Source organism: Neofelis nebulosa, chromosome 14, assembly GCF_028018385.1.
Source record: "Neofelis nebulosa isolate mNeoNeb1 chromosome 14, mNeoNeb1.pri, whole genome shotgun sequence".
NCBI classification, from domain to species: Eukaryota; Metazoa; Chordata; class Mammalia; order Carnivora; family Felidae; genus Neofelis; species Neofelis nebulosa.
This window is the reverse complement of record NC_080795.1, coordinates 34,618,153-34,624,152: the sequence shown is the minus strand read 5'-3', so window position 1 is coordinate 34,624,152 and position 6,000 is coordinate 34,618,153. Positions and strand designations below refer to the sequence as shown.

At 38.2% G+C, this 6,000-nt stretch overlaps 1 protein-coding gene across 2 annotated transcripts in view; it reads left to right on the top strand.

The window, feature by feature from the left end:
• Nucleotides 1–653: 653 nt before the first annotated feature.
• The window catches only part of CNGB3 (cyclic nucleotide gated channel subunit beta 3), a 274,497-nt gene continuing 269,150 nt past the window's right edge, over nt 654–6,000 (top strand). Inside the window, exon 1 of one of the 2 annotated variants that reach the window (XM_058698489.1) lies at nt 654–1,262. The gene's annotated coding sequence lies outside the window, so the exon portion shown is untranslated. The remainder of the gene's footprint in view (nt 1,263–6,000) is intronic. The other variant, XM_058698488.1, reaches the window with a different exon arrangement.

Here is a 6,000-nt window from a genome sequence, read left to right as displayed (position 1 = left end):
TGGAGGAAGGACCCTGACAGAGATGCTCCTGGAAGCTCACACCAGGTCCCTGTTCGTAGGCCCCGGCCACTTAGGGTCCTCCCTGAGCTAGTGCAGACATGCAGCGAGGACGCCTCTGGTCCGGAAACACCGCTCCCGCCGGCCCTTTGAAGGCTGGAAGGGCCTCGTCCTCAGAAGAAAGAAGCCAATAGCCAAATGGATACCTCTTCAAGGAGTGGGTCCATAAGGCTAGGATTCGACTTCTCTGGCCCTGCCGCCAGCAAAGAGTCACCCCTACCAAGAAAACTGGAAAAAAGACCCTCCCTCGAGGAGACGCGAGGCTGGAGACAGGAAAGGAACCCCGAGGAGGCGGGCGGGGGTCCCATTTCCGCTCCCTGGAGGTCTTACAACCTGGATTGGGACAAGTTCGATGGCCCACACTTTAACGGGTCGGAAGGTGGCAGAGAACCCAGGTCCCAAGGACGCCCCCAGAGTCAGCCTCGGGGCCTGTGTCAGAGCAAATGAGTGTTGTGCCTGCGGCGGAGGAAGACTCACCTCCCAGCAGCAGGTGGTTTCAGCCTCAGCAGGTGACTCTTCCTGATGCAGACCGCTGCGGGAGCTAGCGCAGCGGCGGGCATCCTGGGTCCCGCGAGTCTTCCCCGCGGGGGCTCCCCCAAGAGGTCCGGCGGAGAGCTGCAAGCTCGCCGGTGCCCCGCCTCCTCAGAGGGGATCAGCGCTTGCGCGAATGCGGTGAGGTTCTAGGCACCCGGGCTGAGGCGGATAATCTGGAGCGCTTTTGGAGACTTACTTGTTGAAGCAGTTGGCCTTGAAGAAACAGTTTTTATACTTCAAGTTCGACCCACCCCTGAAGCACAACCTTCAGAGACAGAGTCGGTGGTGCCTGAGACGAGCAGAGCGCACCACCCACGCAGTCGCACCTTCCTCAGCAACTCCGGCCTGAGGCAAAGCTGGTGGAATTTGATTTCTTCACGAGACGCGTTCCTGTGTATCCTCCACCCTGTGTGTCCTCAGGCTTGGGATCAGGCCTGGGGGGTTGCTGCTGCCCATGGCGCCCATCGTGGATGTGCGAAAGTACGCCCAGAAGGGCTTGGACACGGTGGGGGAAGCAACACAGAAGGATTGCTTGTTCCTGAAAACCAGGTGTGAAGAGCTCCGCGAGAAGAACCTGGAGGGGGGGAAGAACACAGACCTGTCTGAGGGGATTGTGTACCAGGCCATGGAAGAGGGTCAAAACAGAAGGAACTGCCAAAGCCGAAGTCCAGGTTTTTTTTTTGTTTGTTTGTTTGGTTGGTTTTTGTTACCATTCAACTCTTTTACTTGGTGCTTTTCATGAAAGATGGATTTAAATCATTTAATTTTGGTAAAGTAAATAAGTGTGTGTGTTTCAGTATGGTGTCTGTACAATTCTGAATGGAAGGACAGGAGGGCTGTTACAGGAGCTGCCACTATGGTCTTGTAAAGATCTCAGGGAAGGCAAAAACCTTCCCCTTGGCTCCAGGAAATAAGTTTAAGTCTCTGAGTAATGCAGAGGTCATTCCTGTCCCCAGAGTCAAACCTGTACTGCCTCTTTACTGAGGAAAATATTCCTTTAACTTGAGCTTTCCGAAGCATGGCCAAAACCCCAGGAAACTTAAGGTAAACTTATTTGTAAGCAGTATGTTAGTTACTTTATTTTTTTACCAATCAGTAAAAAAAATTTTGTTTTAGTTCTTTATTTGTAATTCTTTTTTTTTTCCATTCGCAGCTGCCTTTACTTTTTTTTTATTGAGGTATAACTGACACGACATATTAGTTTCAGATGTGCAACATGACTCAATATTTGCATATATTACAAAATGATCACCACAGTAAGTCCAGTTAACATCCATCACCATATTCAGTTAAATTTTTTTTTTCCTTGGGATAAGAAGTTTCAAGATCCACTCTCCTAGATACTTTGAAATATGCAATGCAGTTCTATAAACTATAGTCACCATATTATACATTACATCCCTTTGACTTATTTCGTAAGTAGAAATTTGTACCTTTGGACCACCTTCACCCATTTCAGCCACCCACATGCCCCTGCCTCAGGCAATCGCAATCTTTTCTTTATGTCCAAGACCTTGCGTTTTTTTATTTTTAGATTCCATATAAAGTGAGATCATATGGTATTTATCTTTTTCTGTCTGAGTTATTTCATTTAGTACCTTCAACTCCATTCATGTTGCAGATGGCAATATTTCTTTCCTTTCTATGGCTGAATAATATTCCATTACATATATATATATATATATATATATATATATATACACACACACATACACACACACACACACACACACACACACACACATTTTCTTTATTCATCCATGATGGACATTTTAAGTTGTTTTCATGCCATGGCTATTGTAAATAATGCTAGAGTGAACATAGGAGTACATATATCTTTCAGTGGAATTGCTGGATCATATTTTTAACTTTTTGAGGAAATCCCATACTGTGTTTAATAGTTACTGCTCCAATTAACATTCCCAGCTACAGTGCAAAAGGGCTCCCTTTTCTCCACATCCTGATCAAACTTGTTATTTCTTATCTTTTTGATAATATACATTCTAACAGGTGTGAAGTGGTATCTCTATTATACTTTTGATATGCAAATTCCCTGGTGATTAGTGATGTTGAGCATCTTTTCATGTACCAGTAGGCCATTTGTTTATCCTCTTTAGAAAAATGTCTATTCACCTGCAAATAAAAAGAACAAACTGATGGTTACAAGAGGAGAGGGGGTCAGAGAATGGACAAAATGGGCTGAGGGGTGTAGGAGGTCTGACCGAGATTGGACCTTTAACGGACTGAGCCACAGGTGCCCTGTTTTGAGTTAATTTTTGTGTACGGTATAAAATAGTGGTCTAGTTTCATTCTTTTGCATGTGGCTGTTCAGCTTTCTCAACAGCATTTATTAAAAAGATTCTTCTTTCCCCATTGTATATTCTTGCTTCCTTTGTCACAAACTAGTTGACCATACATCTATAGGTTTGTTTCTGGGCTGTCTATTCTGTTCTATTTATCTATGTTTCTATTTTAAGCTGATAACATAATGTTTTGATTACTATAGCTTTGTAATATAATTTGAAATCAGGGAGTGTGATATCTCTAGTTGTGTTCTTCTTTCTCAAAATTTGTTTGGCTGTTTGGGATCTTTTGTGGTTCCATATAAATTTTAGGATTATTTGTTCAATTTCTGTGAAAAAATGCCATTGGAATTTTGATAGTGATTGCATTGAATATGTAGATTGCTTTGGGTCGTATGGGCATTTTAACAATATTTATTCTTCCAAACCATGAGCACAGAATGTCTTTCCATTTATTTGTGTCTTCAGTTTCTTTCATCAGTGTCATAGTTTTCAGTTTACTCGTCTTTCACCACCTTGGTTAAGTTTATTTGTAAGTATTTTATTTGTTTTGATATAATTGTAAATGGAATTGTTTTCTTAATTTCTTTTTCTGATAGTTCATTTTTAGTCACTGGAAATACTACAAATTTTTGTATGTTGATTTTGAATCCTGCAACTTTAATGAATGCATTTATTAGTTCTAACAATTTTTTTTAGTGACGTATTCATGGTTTTCTGTATATAATATGTCACCTGAAAATAGTGACAGTATTTCTTATCCCTTTACATTTTATATGCCTTTCATTTCTTTTTCTGACATAATCACTCTGACTAGTAATATAAGTTTTTATATTCAAATAGTATTATGCTCAAGAGTGGGCATCTATTGTCTTATTCCTTATCTTAGAGAAAAGGCTTTTAGCTTTTCATGGTTGAATATAATGTTAGCTGCAGGCTTGTTATATATTGCCCTTATTATACTGTGGTGTTTTCTCTGTCCTCACTTTGTTGAGAATTTTTATGATAAATTGATGTTGAATTTTGTCAAATGATTTTTCTGAATCCGTTGAGATGATCATATAATTCTTATCCTTCATTTTGTTAATGTGTCATAGCACATTAATTGATTTACAAATGTTAATTTCCCTCACATACTTGGAATAAATCCCACTTGATCATGCTGTATGATTCTTTTAATGTATTGTAGAATCGCATTTGCTAGTATGTAGTTGAGAATTTTTACAGCTATGTTCATCAGGGATATTGGCATGTAATTTTCTTTCTTTGTGGTGTCTTTGGTTTTGGTGTGAGGGTAATGCTGGCCTCATAAAACAAGTTTGGAAATTTTCCATTCTCTTCTGTTTTTTGCAAAAGTTTGAGAAGGGTTGGTATTAATTCCCCATTGAATGCTTGGTAGAATTTATTAGTGAAACCATCTGATTGTGAACTTTTGTTTATTGGGGTGTTTTTAATTACTGATTCAATCTCCTTCCTAGTAATCAGTCTGTTCATATTTTCTATTTTTTCATGATTCAATCTTGGAAGGTTGTATGTTTCTAGGAATTTATCTATTTCTTCTAGGTTGTCCAATTTATTGCAAGATAATTATTCATAATATTATCTTATGATTTTTTGTATTTCTTTTTGTTTGTTTTTGCAGTTCTATTGAGATTTAATTGACATACATCACTGTATAGTTTTTTATTCGATTTATTTTTTTCATCATAGTAAGTGTATTCTTTAATTCCCAATACATACTCCCAATAACCTGATTCTTTGTATTTCTAATACCAATTCTAACATTTCTTCTTTCATTTTTGATTTCATTTATTTCATTCCTCTCTCTTTTTTTCTTGGGTAGTCTAACTAAAAGTTTATTTACATATTTTGTTTCTCTTTTCAAGAGGTAGGTCTTAGTTTCACTCATCTTTTCTGTTGTCTCTTTAGTCTCTATTAACTTATTTCCATTCTGATATTTGTTATTTCGTTCTACTAACTTTGGCTTTGTTGCTTCATTTTTTATAGTTCCTTGAAGTGTGAAGTTATGTTGTTTATTTGAAATGTTTCTTGTTTATTTGTCATGATGAACTTTCGTCTAAGAACTACTTTTGCTGAATCCCATAAGGTTTGGCATTTGTATTTTAATTTTAATCTGTCTCAAAGTACCTTTTATTTCTCTTTTGATTTCATTTTTGACTTTTTGGTTTTTTAGTAGCATATTGGTTAATCTCAACATATTTGTTAATTTTCCAGTTCTTTCTATGTAATTGATTTCTAGTTTCAAACCATTGTGGTTGAAAAAGATGCTTGATAGGATTTTAAACTTCACAAAATTTTTAAGACTTATTTACTTGCCTAAAATATGATCTGTCCTGGAGAATGTTCCAAGTACACTTGATGATTGTTTCCTTTGCAGTGCAGAAGCTTTTTATCTTAATTAGATCTCAATAGTTCATTTTTGCTTTTAATTCCCTTGCCTTTGGATATGTGTCGAGCAAGAAATTTCTGTGGCTGAGGTCAAAGAGGTTGTTGTTGGCTTTCTCCTCTAGGGTTTTGATGGTTTCCTGTCTCACATTCTGGTCTTTGATCCATTTTGAGTTTATTTTTGTATATGGTATAAGAAAGTGGTCTAGTTTCATTTTTCTGCATGTTGCTGTCCAGTTCTCCCAAAATGGTCTTTGATCCATTTTGAGTTTATTTTTGTATATGGTATAAGAAAGTGGTCTAATTTCATTTTTCTGCATGTTGCTGTCCAGTTCTCCCAGCACCATTTGTTAAACAGACTGTCTTTTTTCCTTTGGATACTCTTTCCTGCTTTGTCAAAGTTAGTTGGCCATACATTTGTGGGTCCAGTTCTGGGTTCTCTCTTCTATTCCATTGGTCTGTGTGTCTGTTTTTGTGCCAATACCATACTGTCTTGATGATTACAGCTTTGTAGTAGAGGCTAAAGTCTGGGATTGTGATGCCTTCCGCTTTGGTTTTCTTCTTCAATATTACTTTGGCTATTTAGGGTCTTTTGTGGTTCCATAAAAATTTTAGGATTGTTTGTTCTAGCTTTGAGAAGAATGCCAGTGCAATTTTGATTAGGATTGCATTGAATGTGTAGATTTCTTTGGGTAGTATT